Below are 14568 nucleotides of genomic sequence, written 5' to 3' on the forward strand. Positions count from 1 at the left end.
ATCGCAGAGGAGTGTGGCACCATCGTCGTGGAACAGCAAATCCTGCAGCTGTAGACCTGTGGCGGCTGTCCTGAAGGCCTGGATGTCAGAGTCTGCCTGCTGGTCGCTGGCCATGGCAGTGTAGTCCACCCCAAGATGCACAGAGTCCACGTGTGCCCGAGAGAGGCAGTCGGCCACAGCATTGCTTTTTCCAGCCACGTGCTGAATGTCTGTGGTGAACTCTGAAATGGCAGAGAGGTGGCGCTGCTGCCGCCCAGACCATGGCTCCGAGGTCTTGGACATGGCGAAGGTGAGGGGCTTGTGGTCCACAAAGGCAGTAAACCGCCGACCTTCCAACAGGAACCTAAAATGGCGGACAGCGAGGAAAAGAGCCAAAAGTTCTCTGTCAAATGTGCTGTACTTCCTCTCGTTGTCGCGCAGTTGTTTGCTGAAAAACGCCAGAGGCTGCCAGGCTCCAGCCACACATTGTTCACATACTGCCCCCACTGCGTAGTCCGAGGCATCGGTGGTGAGCGCTACCGGTGCCGTGGGAGATGGGTGGGCCAGCATGGCGGTGTTGGAGAGCGCAGCCTTGGCCTTTTCGAAAGCCAGGATCCTCTCTGCGGACCAGTTCACGTCCTGCTTGGCCTTTCCGCCCCTCAGGGCTTCATAAAGAGGCCGCATCAGCTGAGCTGCATGTCTGATGAAGCGGTTGTAAAAGTTCACCATGCCCAGGAACTCCTGCAGTGCCCTGATGGTCTTTGGGCGCGGAAAAGCAGTGATTGCTTTCACCTTAGCCGGTAAGGGCACCACTCCCAGTGCTGACACATGGTGGCCCAGAAAGTCAATCTCTGAGAGTCCAAAACAACACTTAGCTGGGTTCACGATCAGTCCATGCTCCTGCAGTCTTTCAAAAAGCTGACGCAGGTGTAGTAGGTGCTCCGCAGGCGAGGCGCTGGCCACCAGGATGTCATCCAGGTAGATGAACAGGAAAGGTAAGCCCCTTAAGACGGAGTCCATCAAGCGCTGGAAAGTTTGTGCTGCACCTTTCAGACCAAATGGCATCCGCAGAAACTCGAATAGTCCAAAAGGTGTGATCACTGCAGTTTTGGCTACATCCTGCGGGTGGACTGGTACCTGGTGGTAGCCTCTCACCAGATCCACCTTGGAAAACATTACCTTCCCTGCCAGGTGGACAGAAAAGTCTTGGATGTGCGGAACAGGGTACCGATCATGTGCCGTGACCGTATTAAGGCGTCGAAAATCCCCACAAGGCCTCCAACTCCCATCAGATTTTGGGACCATATGCAATGGGGATGCCCACGGGCTGTCAGAGCGTCGCACGATACCCAGTCTCTCCATAGTGGCAAACTCCTCCTTAGCAATCGCCAGCTTTGCCGCATCCAGTCGGCGGGGGCGAGCAAACACCGGCGGCCCAGCCGTGGGGATATAATGTTCCACTCCGTGTTTGACTACGGCGGCTGAAAACGTGGGGACTGTCAGTTCAGGAAACTCTGCCAGGAGCCGCTGGTACACATCCCCCGAAGCCAAGATATTAGCAAGGGACACCACCTCTCCTTTCCCCAAAGTGCAGGAGAAGGAGGAGAATGAGACGGCGTCCACCAGGCGGCGATTCACCATGTCCACTAAGAGTCCATGCGCACACAAAAAATCTGCTCCCAGGATGGGCACGGATACAGCAGCCATCACAAAATCCCATCCGAACTGACGGCCATTAAAACACACATTCACGAACCTGGTGCCAAATGTGCGGATGGAAGTCCCGTTCGCAGCATCCAGAGGCGGCCCTTTACCGCCGCTCTCGACGTCGGTGAAGGAGGCGGGGATGATGCTCCGCTGGGCGCCGGTATCCACGAGGAAGCGCCTCCCGGATACAGTGTCTTTAATGAAGAGCAGCGTTCCGATGTCCCCGGCGCTCATGGCTGCTAACGAGTGCCGGGTCTGGCGTTTCCCTGCACAGAGAAGGAGCAGGGCGGCGTGCAGCGCTTGGCTCTGCTCCCGAACCGCCGGTGAAAAAAACACAGCTGGTTGTCATGCTTGCGCCGATCCGTAATCGTCCCGACCGCAAACTGCGCTTCCTCCTCCGGCCGGTGTTCCGGTGGCTCCGGCAGGACTGCATGCACCCCGTACTGCCGTGATGCGAGCAGGAGCTTGTCTGCCTCTTCCGCCAGCCCCCGATAGTCCTTTGTGTGCACGAGTGGAGAACTCGCCAATGCCGTGCGGACCGGAGCTGGGAGTTGACGCAGAAACAGGTGGATGAACAGGAACTCCGCGTCCCCCGATCCCCGCAGCGCCAACATGTTCTCCATCAGCTCCGTTGGTTTACTGTCTCCCAAGCCGTTGAGAGACAGGAGACGCTCGGCTCTCTCGGCGTCGGAAATCTGGAACAGCCGCAGGAGCAGAGTCTTGAGGGCGGCGTACTTTCCTTGCGCCGGCGGGTCCCGGAGCAGCCCCATCACTCGGCGGGTGGTGGAAGAGTCCAGAGCTGCCACGACGTGGTAATACTTGGTGTCGTCGGCCGTGACTCCCCGGAGGTGGAACTGTGCCTCGATGTGCTGGAACCATGGTTCCGGATGATGTGGCCAAAACTCCGGTAATTTTACCGCTGCGGCGTACACCACGGGCGCACCGGCCGCCGCGCCGCCGGGGATTGCACTGCTGCTGGCTCCGGTTGACATGTTCGTTTGTCAGGGTCACCAATGTGGAGGCGGAGAATGAGGAGACGGACGAAGGAGTCGAGTTGCTTTTTCCTTTATTTTCTCCAACCGTCTGACAGTTCACCTGTCAGATAACCAACCCCTAGTGTCACCGCACTTCCCCTTATAAACACCTCCCACTATCAACACCACACCACGTGACCGACACACCCACTCCATTCTGGTTGGGAGAACCTCCCTCTCAGGTGCACACCACAATAAACTAATAAAAATTAAATGAAATAAAGACTTAAATTAATTATTATGCAAAAAAAACATTTTAAGTTACTAAACAAATAACAGCAACAATAATAATAATAGTAATAATGAATGACAAAGAAATTAATAAAAGGAAAAAAGTGAATATAACATTTTTTATTTGGTGTATTTATCGTATTTTCCTATCGTTTCTCCATTGAAGTAAGGATTGAGTGTTTTTATGTACATTTCCCAGGTTTTCTTTCCCCTTTATGTGGCGCACAGCCTGAGCAGAAGGCACATAAAGAGTAAACAACGGCACTCACATTTTTCTGACTTTCGCCGTTTGGAGATCGGGTTCGGCAGGCTTGTAATAAAAACTTGGCGCCTCCACAAAGACTCCACCTGAAGCCCCCCACCTCCCATCCCCCCCCTCCTCAAACGCAGCCGCCTACGTAGCGCTATTCCCCAGTTAAAACACTTTCTGCATCACACTTGGCAAACCGGCGGCGAGTGAGACAGAGGTCGCGGAAGGGGAAATCAATCCACTTCCTCCAAAACAGAGAAAGTGGCTTACTGTTTCAACCCCCCCCCCCCCCTCCCCTCCCCAGTGGGATACACAAACCCATTCTGTTGCACTGTCTCTCTCTCTCTCTCTCTCTCTCTCTCTGTCTCCAGTGTTTGTCCTCACTTTTTTTCTTTTGTTTTCCTGCGTCTCCACCGCTCTCCACGCTGAACCGCGTTGCCCTCCCTCCTCCCATCGCGGGCAGAAACCTGCGCCGTTGGAAAAGCAACCTCACTCCCGCGGAGTTCAAAAGGAGAAATGTGCGCCGTCTCCTACGCTCGCTTCCGCCTCTCACCTCGGTATCAGGGGGAAAGTGGGGGTACAGGTAACTTTAGTTTTTTTGTTTTTTTTTTGTTTTTTTTCTTTTGTGTGTGTGTGGGCAGACCGATGAAATCTTACATGTGTCGAAAAAAATCTACGTTCTCATCTCTTCCTCTAGAAGGCATAAATCAACACCGAGGTATCTGAGGGGAGGGGGAAACGGCCGAATCCTCGAGTAAAAAACCAGAAATAATGGGCAGCTAAAGGCGATTATGTCGCCGAGGAACACAGCCCGTCTGCAAAGAGCCGGCTCGCTCGCGGGAAAGGTGATTAAACAATGCAGCGATGCAGAGCCGCAGAGCGATTAAAGTAAGTTAAACTGCACCATCAGAAGAACGGATGCACTTGTGTGAGGTCAGCCTGCGAACACACAGTGAGAACTGGTAAATACCGCGGAAATAGAGAGATGTAGTCCTCAAAAAAGAGGAACTTTCCACAGACCTCCATGCAGGTACAATGCTAAATTATAAATAATTTCTCTCTCTATCTATATATCTATATATATATACAAAGCTTTCGTTTAATTGAAGCTCATAATACCAGTGAGGGGTCCATAGGCTGCCTTTTCCGACTCCATTCTTTTTTAATTGAAATTTTCAAGGAAAGACTGCAGAGGGGTAAAAAAAAAAGGTATTTTACAAAAATAACCTGAATAGAATAGAATGTTATTTCCTACAGATAAGAACAATAATCAGATATAGCAATCAAAGCATAGTATTGCACTTACATGCACACTGAAAACGGTGTAGTTAGCATGCCGGGCCAGTAGGCGGCGCTGTTCGTTTTTGTGACGAAACCACACACGCTTGCAGCGCTATAAACAATAACAATGACAGACGGCCAAGTTGGGTTGATTTCTCCCGTTTCCGTGGAGACGGCATATGAGCATTTTGAAGAAGGTGCGCTTTTTCACAGGGACCTATTTGATTTTTCAAAAAGTTGCATTTTCCCTGTTTCCACAGAGTCAGAAGAGTTGCACTGCACCCCCCCCCACCCTATTTCCAAATTTGTCAGAGTTGTAGTGTTTTAAGAAACATTTCCACCTTGGGAGCCGTTTTCAAAAAGTTGTATTTTCAGAGACTTTGACCATGCAATGAAATGTTTCCGTTTTTTACATTTAAAAATGTGTAAACCGACCCTTAGGCTGAATAGAATTCGACCACTTTATCTATTTTCATTGAGTATGCAAAAATGTGACTTAATGCTTCTTTGATTTCTTATTCAAAGCGAAACCCCCCCCTTTTTTTTTTTTTAAATTATAGATTAAGGGGATACTGAGAGCACAAGACAAAAACTGACATACGTGGCGTTATTTTGTGACAATCAGGAAAAAGGTATCCATAATTTACAGGAGTAGCTCGACCTGGAGTCCAAGTTTTGACGCCGACTGTCCAAATAAAAGCAAAGTGTAGTGATTTCGGCTCTTTTCTGCGGAACAGACAGACTCCAAGAGACGAGCCGCCCTCGCTGTGACGCCTCAACCCGGTTAGCCGAGGTCGCCCCGCAACCGACACTGAAAACAAAACCCGAGACAGAAACACGCTCCCTGACCTTTGGAGGATAAAAAGCCGTGTTTCCCCCACAAGACTGTCATGCAGATACTTGACGAGATCTTTGGTAAAGTTTCCCGTCCTTTGCTCGATACTTCCTTGGATTTCGTGGTTTTTTTTGTTTTTTTCTGGGGAACTTGTATTTCCTGCCTTCCCTGACCCACCTCTCGCTCGTGCCTCTGTTCCTTCTGAAAAGATCGGCGTTCTCATGTTAAAACCCATCGGTCCCCCGTGCGCCTGCCAGATCTTGAGGACCAGATTTAGGACGTGCGGATTGACGTTCAGATTGATGCCGTTTGAAAGGCGCATCAAATTGTCTTGTGATTTACCGAGACAGCAGCTAATTATACCACAAACTGTCTTTTCACTGCGGACTGAAAAAAAAAAAAAGTTTATAAGATCTAGAAGCCGAGCAAGGTTCAACACGGGGAGAATTGTTAGAACATGTTGGGGGGGAAAAAAAACTTTTATTTAGTGGGTTGACTCATTCTCAGCCCCTTAAAGTCTTTCACTTGTCTTGGAATCCTCTGGGACCTGTAAAGTCTTGGTCTTGGGATGCTCTGGTTCTGGTCTTGACTAGGTCACTGACCCGTAAAGTCTTGGTCTTTATTTGGTCATCGGATTCCCTGATCCTGTTCTTGACTTGGTCTCAGTCCCTTAAGCTCTTATTCTTCACCCAGTTTTGGCCCCTAAAAATCTTGGTCTTATTTTGGCCATCAGATGCCCTAATCTTGGTCTTGACTCAGCCTCAGCCCTTAAAGTCTGTCATGTCTTGGTCTTGGAACACTCTGGGACCTGTAAAGTCTCAGTCTTGCCTTGGATATCGGACGCCCTGGTCTTGACTCAGTCTCAGTTCCTTAAAGTATTTGTCATGTCTTGGTCTTGGGAACACTCTGGGACCTGTAAAGTCTTGGTCTTGACTCAGTCTCAGCCCTTTAAGTCTTTGTCATGTCTTGGTCTTGGAACACTTTGGGAACTATAAAGTCTTGCCTTGGATATCGGACACCCTGGTCTTGACTCGGTCTCAGTCCCTTAAAGTGTTAGTCTTGTTTTGGCCACCAGATGCTTTGATCTTGGTCTCGACCTAGTCTTGGCTGGTTACGGTCTACGTCTTTGTCTCGACAACAACGCATTTGTAATGTTAGCAAAATCTGTGAGATGGTAGACGGTGAGTGAATTCACTGGTACTGCAGCCGATAGCAGACAATGATGAGTAAGATTTTCTCACATCTCTCTACATCAGCTCTGCTTTCGTATTCTCTATTATCTCAGTCAGGGTTGTGAAAGTATAAATTAATGCTGTGGAGGGAACTAAAAAAAAGGAGAAAAAAAAACAAAACCGCCAAGCAAAGCAAGAAACATGGACAAAAACAACCCAAAACGCATAAAATATACAACATATCTCCTCCCCTCTTTTGGCATTCATGCCGCTCCTGAAAACAAAATGCCTCTTGAAAATAAGGGAGAGGCTGAGAATGATTGAGCAAAACAGCGGAGAGGAGTAAAATAAAGATCTGACAGCGTAGAAGAAAGACAAAAAAAAAAAAAGTGGCACTTCCTTGTTTTCTGCCAGTTAGACCCCTTGGTCTCTTTATGTTTCACTCGCTTTCTTCCTTCCTCACATGCATACAACTCGCAGACGAAAAGTCATCCGAGCCCTCGGAGCATTCAGCCCGACAAAAAAGTGGAGGATAAAAACACTTGTTTTTGATGGCTGCTTCAAAGACCATTACTGGCTCCTTTGAAAAGTTACCAGAGGGTGGAAGTTCTTTCAAGTGTCGAAGAGCAGAGTGGAGAGGTAGTGGAGGGGTGAGGTAGCCATCCCTATCTTCTCCATACCCCAATCCCCTCCCCCCCCCCCACCCCCCCATGCCCGTTCCTCCTCGTTTTCTGGGCTCTGATGGAATACTAAGTAAACAAGATCAAGGCAAGGCCGTGATACTCAGGGACTGGCGGAGGCCCCGGCGGCTGTCTGAGTAGGAACACTTAAGCCCACAAAAAGATAAAGTAGTTTTTTTTTCCGGAAAAAGAGGCAAAGACCCGATCGGCTCGTCGGTTTCTCACAGCACAAAGCCCGCAGTGGCAGAAGAAGAGAAAGTGACATGGCGGGACGTCTTGGGAGAAAAGATCAGAGGGGGTGGAAGTTTGTACGGCTCCGTACCGGAAGCCGCGGTGGGACCGCGAACCCTTGACGGAGCGTCGTCAAGAGGCATTAAGCAGGCAGCGAGAAAGTCGTCCTGCTGAAGCCGCCAGGACTTTTCACGATAACTTTCCTGCCGGTGAAGGTGGGAGAACTTTTGTTCTGATCCCAAAGCCGCGAAACCTCCGTCGTCTCCGAACAGCTTCATCGGTCCTCAAGCGACGTGTCCATTCCTGCAAGCCATGAATACGCGGATTTCATTTGTTTCATGGAGCCCCGGAGCCCAACAGAAGTGGTCCTTCAGTAATTACTGCAGTAAAAAAAAAAAAAAAAATTAGATGACACAAAAAAAAAAAAAAAGGGTGTAAACGATAAAGTACACAGAAGTGTTTTCAAGGGGGTGTTTTGAACAGATGTTTCCATGTACGTACATCCACAACGTATCTGTCTCTACTAAAGCCTTAGAGACTGTAGGTTCAGTGGCTTGCCTTGCTTTGACGTCAAAATAAAATCCCCTCCACCAATATTAGTATGTGGTACTGCATATAGCAGAGCATATTCCTGAAAGACCCGTGGAGTACTGCGTGACCTCACGGTACGCAAGACACCACGAATTTGGAGCTTCGTTAAAATTTAATGACGACGACAAAAGTAAGACGGATTACAAATAGTGTCCTACCAAAATAATTTTCCTACAAGAGCGGCATGAACAATCGACCCGTCGGTTTTGTTACAGTTCACGTGTATTGTCAAGTTGACCTGGAATAAACTGGCGCCCACCTGGAGGCTCAGTCCCCGAGGTTTTTAAGGGTCATCAGCAAATCCTTAAGGGGCCCGACCACAATTTCCTTTAGCATAGCGCACGACAGGGTTTTTAAAAAAAATCAATAACGGACATCTGCTTCAGTACATCGCTCCGGGAAATTCACTCGACGGAATGCACCGAGTCGCTGGCGGGGTTCGCCCGACGCTGCAGGTGGTCGATGTTTCTCGTTAGTCGAAAAGCTAATTATCATCCCGGATAATTAATAAAGTCTTGGTCGTATATCCGTTTGATTCTGCCAGAATCCGGAAGAAGGGGGTGAATTCTAACCAATTGTGTCCGTGGAGGAAGGCTGCCATTTTACCGCCTGTCTTCTTGGCGTAGTTTGAAAGTCCCTCAAGGCCCGTGATTCCTGTCCAAACAATAACATTTTGCAAAAGGGGGAGGGGTGGGGGGTGGGGGGGGGGCGCCTGACCGGTAAACATTGTTCTCCCCCTGTAAAGTGCGGCGTCGGGCAGCCTCGCTGGCCACGGCGGACCGAGGGCCTCGGCTTGGCACGCCGACGTTGTCGGCTTGATTGGACCCACCTGTCAACACAGTTGGGGATTAGTGGACATATCAATCCGGGTCTGCACAGATCGCCTCACCTGCTCGCCGGATCTTTCATTTCTCCTACCTTCCCTTTCCAACCGTCTGCTCTCTGTTGTGCCATCCCCCCCACCCCCCCCGCCTGCCAACTCTCGCTTCCTCTGATCAGACCGGCTTCACTCGCCCGCGGTGTTCCCACGGCGCGATGTGCCTAATAGTGACTGGCAGGCGTTTATTTAGCTTATGCAGATCTTTTATTCCACCAAACAGGAGAGAAAGTTACATTAATTTCCCTAGAAACTCCCAACTCTCAAAAAAAACCCAACAACTTACAGAACAGCTAGCCATCGCCGCTATGTTTGTGAAATTGGTTGGATCAGCATCCAAATTCAAGGTTTACTCAACCAGACTACCTTTTTTCTTTTTTTGGGGGGTTGCCTTTTCGTGAATTTCTCATACGTAACGACACTACAGCACCCTCTTTAATAATATCCACAAGCGCACTGGTATTTATTTGACATAAATACCAGTGAGAGTCGCGTTTCGCCACCCAATTCTCGTCCTTGGGATCGAGGACAATCAACGGCGTTCGCACAGGGTTCCGACAATCACTCTCGGAATCGGGAACGAGCGTTCCGATCGGCGCGTGTGCGCGGTGGGAAAAGGAAGAGGATGGTTATGTACAAGAGAAAAGGTAGCATAAGGGAGGAAAAGGAGGAGGAGGTGGCGAGCAAAGACCAGTGAGAAATGTGGAGTAGGTGTGTTCTGCCGAGCGTGTAAAGACCACCTTCTCTCTCTCTCTCTCTCTCTCTCTCTCTCTCTCTCTGTCTTTTCTTTTCCCTTCACGGCGTCGTCTCCGCCGACCTTGGAAAGGACGAACGGGTCGGGTGGGAAGATGACGGGGCAACAGTATATCATCAAAGGGACGCCATAATCTCTCCCCCACCCCCCCCCCCGCCCCCAAACACAGCCACATAAATATACATATCTTTTTCAAACGGGGGCTTTTGAATGCACAAAACCCCGGCGCCGCCGTGGCGTCCGCGGCCTGAGAGCAGGTGGCGCTGTGCTATGCGGGATTACTCGGAACGCCATGGATTTTCTCACTGGAGCGTGAGGGACTGAGGCTATATCCATCAATAATGTATTGATGGTTTGCAACCAACCGCGCTGGGGCTCAATGGTCGTATCATAAAAGTCCGGGAATCAGCAACGGATAAATCTGCGCTTTTTTTTTTTTTTTTTTTTTTTGAGCCAATCTGAGCATCGAGAGCCCGTTTCCATGACGACGTTTCCTAAGTATTGCGCATAGCGCTTGCAAGATGAGATCTTGAAATGTATATCGGGAGTATTCAGATCACTGGACAGATGGGCAGACGACTGGGAGTCACGACACCCTGGAGGGCCGCCATTGTTGTCATTGTCCATCAAACTGAGCATGTGCAAAAAGAACTATTTACTACGGTAGTACCGTTTCTGTCTTTTTCACAAAGTTGTGCTTTCCCTCATTGACGCACAGCTTTTAATCGTCCCGTACACTTTTAATTTTTCCTCGGTGGCCCACTGGGGGAGGGGGGCTCTCGTTGTTGAACGTTGAATTGCTAAACGCACGTGAAACTTGGTCTAGTTTCTAAACTGCCGGCGTCAATCGAAACCCGTCTCGACGGAAAAGTCCCAGCGGCGTGACGGATGAATCCGCCACCTCCGAGTCGCCCGGACACCTTCCAGCCGTCCGTCATTGTTCTGCGGTCTTCCTGCGCTTCATCCTCCTGGGCTCAACTCTCCTTTCATCCCACTCGTCACTCCGTGCGATTCCGTCTTCAACCCTCGCCCACTAGCCAGCGCTTTAATAAACAAGACATTTGCATACATGAGCCTTGAGTGGAACAAAGCTAAAGAGTTTATTTTTGGACTTGTCAAACGAGTTTGGAGAACTTGCCCCCCCCCCCCCCCCCCAAGCGCCGGCGGGGGTGAAAACTTGCATCTGCGCCGTCTGCATAATGCGCCGCAGCGAGGTCACCTCGCAACGAGCGACACGGCAAATAACCGCCGCGACGCAGACGCGCTCTCTGGCGAAAAGGGAGGAGAAGAAGAAAATTAAAAAATAAATAAATAAAAAAACGCCGACAGGCAGATGAATAGGAGTCACTGGCGCTCCTTTACATCTCTCTGGACACTTCACCCACTTCCGACGCATTGTTTACACAAAACCTGTCTGCTCGGCTCAGCGAGAGCAGAGGGGGGGGGAGTCGGTGGGAGGATGTGTGAGCGTGGAGCGGCGCCGGATTGAGGAGACTGCGCGGGAAGCTTGTAAGCCCCGTCACTGGGCACATGTGCGTTCGCTTTGCGCCGCGCGCCGACACGAAAACTACACGCAGGCATCATTTACTTTTGCAAAAGGACGAGTTCCAACACTTGGCTAATTGACGGTGGAGAGTACGCGATACGCGTACCTCTTGATTACCATCAGGGCTAATTTAGACTCCAAGCGATGTGTGAACACGATGCCTTGCCAAAGTCTCAAACCGCACATAGCTGCTATGAACATGCCAAACCTGTAGGGGGGCAGTGTCACGAGAAGCATGAAGCCATAACAGCGAATCAGGATCCTGGAGAAAAAAAAAACGTCACGAAATGTGACGGAAATACCTGCCGACGCCTCTTTAGATACAAACCCAAGGGACTAGTTAATCCAGATCGCCGGAGTTTTCAGTGGTGAGTCCGAACGCGCGGGAAATAGAACGCGTTTTCTCAAATACCCGGGGACGTGTAGGAGTGTACAAGTACCCGATGACGCGCTCAACAAAAGCTCGCTCCAACTCGCGGGTCATGAGCGTATCACACCGAGGAACTCTTTGCCACGTAGCATCGATGGTGTGCGAGCCCCGCTACTCGTTAGCATGTAGCGTGTAGCATTGCTATAGGGCTGTACGAACTCGATTCCGCCCCCGCTCTTGATGTTTTGTCCGAACGTAATCCAGAGTGGGACGCCGCCACGCGACACTTTCACGAGGGCCCTTTGCAGTATCGGCACTGGTATCGGTGCGTCCTTACTCGGCAATCGGGGCAAAAAGATGCAAATGGCCATAAAAGTAGCAAGATAAAGTGTTTCCAATTTGCAAAGCATTTATCGAAGCATTTGTCTCCACCTTGGGTATAACGACTCCCCAGTTTAGAGTTTGGGGGGAGAAAAAAAAAAAAAAAAACCTCTTTTGGTTTTATTAGATGTCTGGCTTGTTACCATTTTTATTTGAATTCCTATGAAACCCCTTTCCAGTGCGTGAAACAACTTCATAACTTGAATATTGCAGTTTTACGGCAACATCACTCCACGAGTCCCCCCCCCCCCCCCCCCCCCAACGACTTTAGTCCTTTTTCCATCATTCCGCTCAGGTTTAATTAACTCAAAGAGGGCTCGGTGTCCTCTGCATGATATCACCCGGAGGGAAAATTCCACAGTGGAAAGCCATTGGGTATATCTATCTGCAGGAATACGCTCGCAAATACAATCGCACGCCGCCTGCGCACACACACACACACGTGCCTCTTGACTGAAGGTGTGTGCATTAGCTTTTCATTATAATAAGTAATGGGAGTGGTTCCCCCCACCCTTAAAATGCCATTAGTCCCTGCTTATAGCCCCCCCCCCCCCCCCACACACACACACACACACACACGCACTTCTTCTCCCCTCTTTGCCCTTTCCGATCCAAAGCCAGCCACTGTGATTAGCTTTATGGAGCGCGGGGCTGAAAACGCCGCAAATGATATTACTTTGAGCCCGAATAGGCACGCGACACATGACATTATCATCACACCGGATGGAGACGTGGGGTTGGGGGGGGGTGGGGTGGGCGGGGCCTATCAAATGCCGCGATCTGCATTGCAAACCCCCCCCCCCCACGCCGCTACGCGAATCGATTGTAACCCTGCTGGGAGAATTTAGTGCGAGGCTCCCTTGGCGCCACGTCAGCAGTTCAGTTCAATGGGCGAGCACCTGCGGGTCTGACATGGGAACACACGTGAAATTCAATTACACGGCAACGGAGCGGCGCAGGAAATCCCATCTACCCTCATTTTTCTCGCACTGGCACTTTTCTTTTGGTTGCGTTTGTGTGTGTGTGTGTGTGTGTGTGCATATATTTCTCCAAGGGATATAACTGATGCCAGCATCAGGTCTGAGGAGTACTTGTAAAAATATCCCCGATACGACTCACTGAGTGTTACGTGGTGACACCCAACCCCACGCTGCCCGCGGACACACAAGAGAGCATCGGTGTTGGTCGTAGCCAAAGATTAGTCGTAGTATCGGTGCGCGGCAGTGACGTGCAGCCAGGGTAGGCAGTGTCGCTGTATACATTAGAATTCAAATATTCAAATAATATAAATTATGATTCAAATCAATTATTTATTTGTCAATTTCCGGTAGTTTTGCAGCAGGTGTTTGTGTTTTTGTTGCCGAGTTCGTGGAGTTAGTTAGTCGAGCTGGGTTAGTTTAGTTTGATATTTGGATGCGAGTAACCAGGAGTGAAGAGGGTTTTGTGTGTCATCTCGTCCTGCCTGCCTTTTAGACTTTCAAAAAAAGAAAGTCTAAAAGTAAAAATAAAATAAAGTAAAAGTAAAAATAAAATAAAATAAAATAAAATAAAATAAAGTAAAAATTAAATATAAAATGTAAAAATAAAATAAAATAAAAAAACCTAAAAGTAAAAATACAATAAAATAAAAAAGCCTAAAAGTAAAAATTAAATTAAATTAAAAAAGCCTCAAAGTAAATATAAAGTAAAAATTACATAAAGTAGAAGTAAAAATTTAATAAAAATAAAATAACATAAAGTAAAGTAAAAATTAAAAAAATTAAATAAAATAAAGTAAAAATAAAATAAAATAAAGTAGAAATAAAATAAAATAAAGTAATGTAAAAATAAAATAAAATAACAAAATAAAGTAAAAATAAAATAAAAAAACCTAAAAGTAAAAATACAATAAAATAAAAAAGCCTAAAAGTAAAAATAAAATAAAATTAAAAAAGCCTCAAAGTAAATATAAAGTAAAAATTACATAAAGTAGAAGTAAAAATTTAATAAAAATAAAATAAAATAAAGTAAAGTAAAAATTAAAAAAATTAAATAAAATAAAGTAAAAATAAAATAAAATAAAGTAGAAATAAAATAAAATAAAGTAATGTAAAAATAAAATAAAATAACAAAATAAAGTAAAAATAAAATAAAAAAACCTAAAAGTAAAAATAAAATAAAATAAAAAAGCCTAGAAGTAAAAATTAAATACAATTTTAAAAAGCCTAAAATTAAAAACAAAACAAAACAAAACAAAATAAAATATATACATTTTATTAAATAACCCTAACCCTAAAATAAAAGCCTCTGCAGTTGGCATCAAAGGGAAAAGCTCATTCTAACTTGAGAGCCCGACGCACCGCATGCCACAATTTATAATTGTGGTTGGTGTCGACATTGGTGGCCTGCTTATGCAACGCACTGCCTCGCCAACCCTGGTGCTCGTGGCACGTCACTGGTGCTCGGTATCAAAAAGTAGCTGATACTTGTACGGGTACTTGGCATCGGGAAGTCGCTAAAGGTTGTTTCTCATTTTGGGACTCTGTATCGTGAAGCCCCCTAAGATTAGTAGTCATATTGGTATTCGGTATTGGCAAAGTAGCTAAAGGTTAGTACTTGTACCAGTACTCGATATCAGTAGATAGCTAAAGGCGAGTACTCGTACTTGGC

The 14568-nt window shown here is 47.7% G+C and overlaps 1 protein-coding gene across 1 annotated transcript in view; it reads right to left on the reverse strand.

The window, feature by feature from the left end:
* LOC308147840 (receptor tyrosine-protein kinase erbB-4-like) overlaps positions 1-14568 on the reverse strand; it is a gene marked incomplete at its 3' end in the record, with an annotated part of 282612 nt that overhangs the window by 175963 nt on the left and 92081 nt on the right.

The sequence above is a fragment of the Blennius ocellaris genome (assembly GCF_963422515.1).
Source record: "Blennius ocellaris genome assembly, chromosome: 24".
In the NCBI taxonomy this organism is placed as follows: Eukaryota; Metazoa; Chordata; class Actinopteri; order Blenniiformes; family Blenniidae; genus Blennius; species Blennius ocellaris.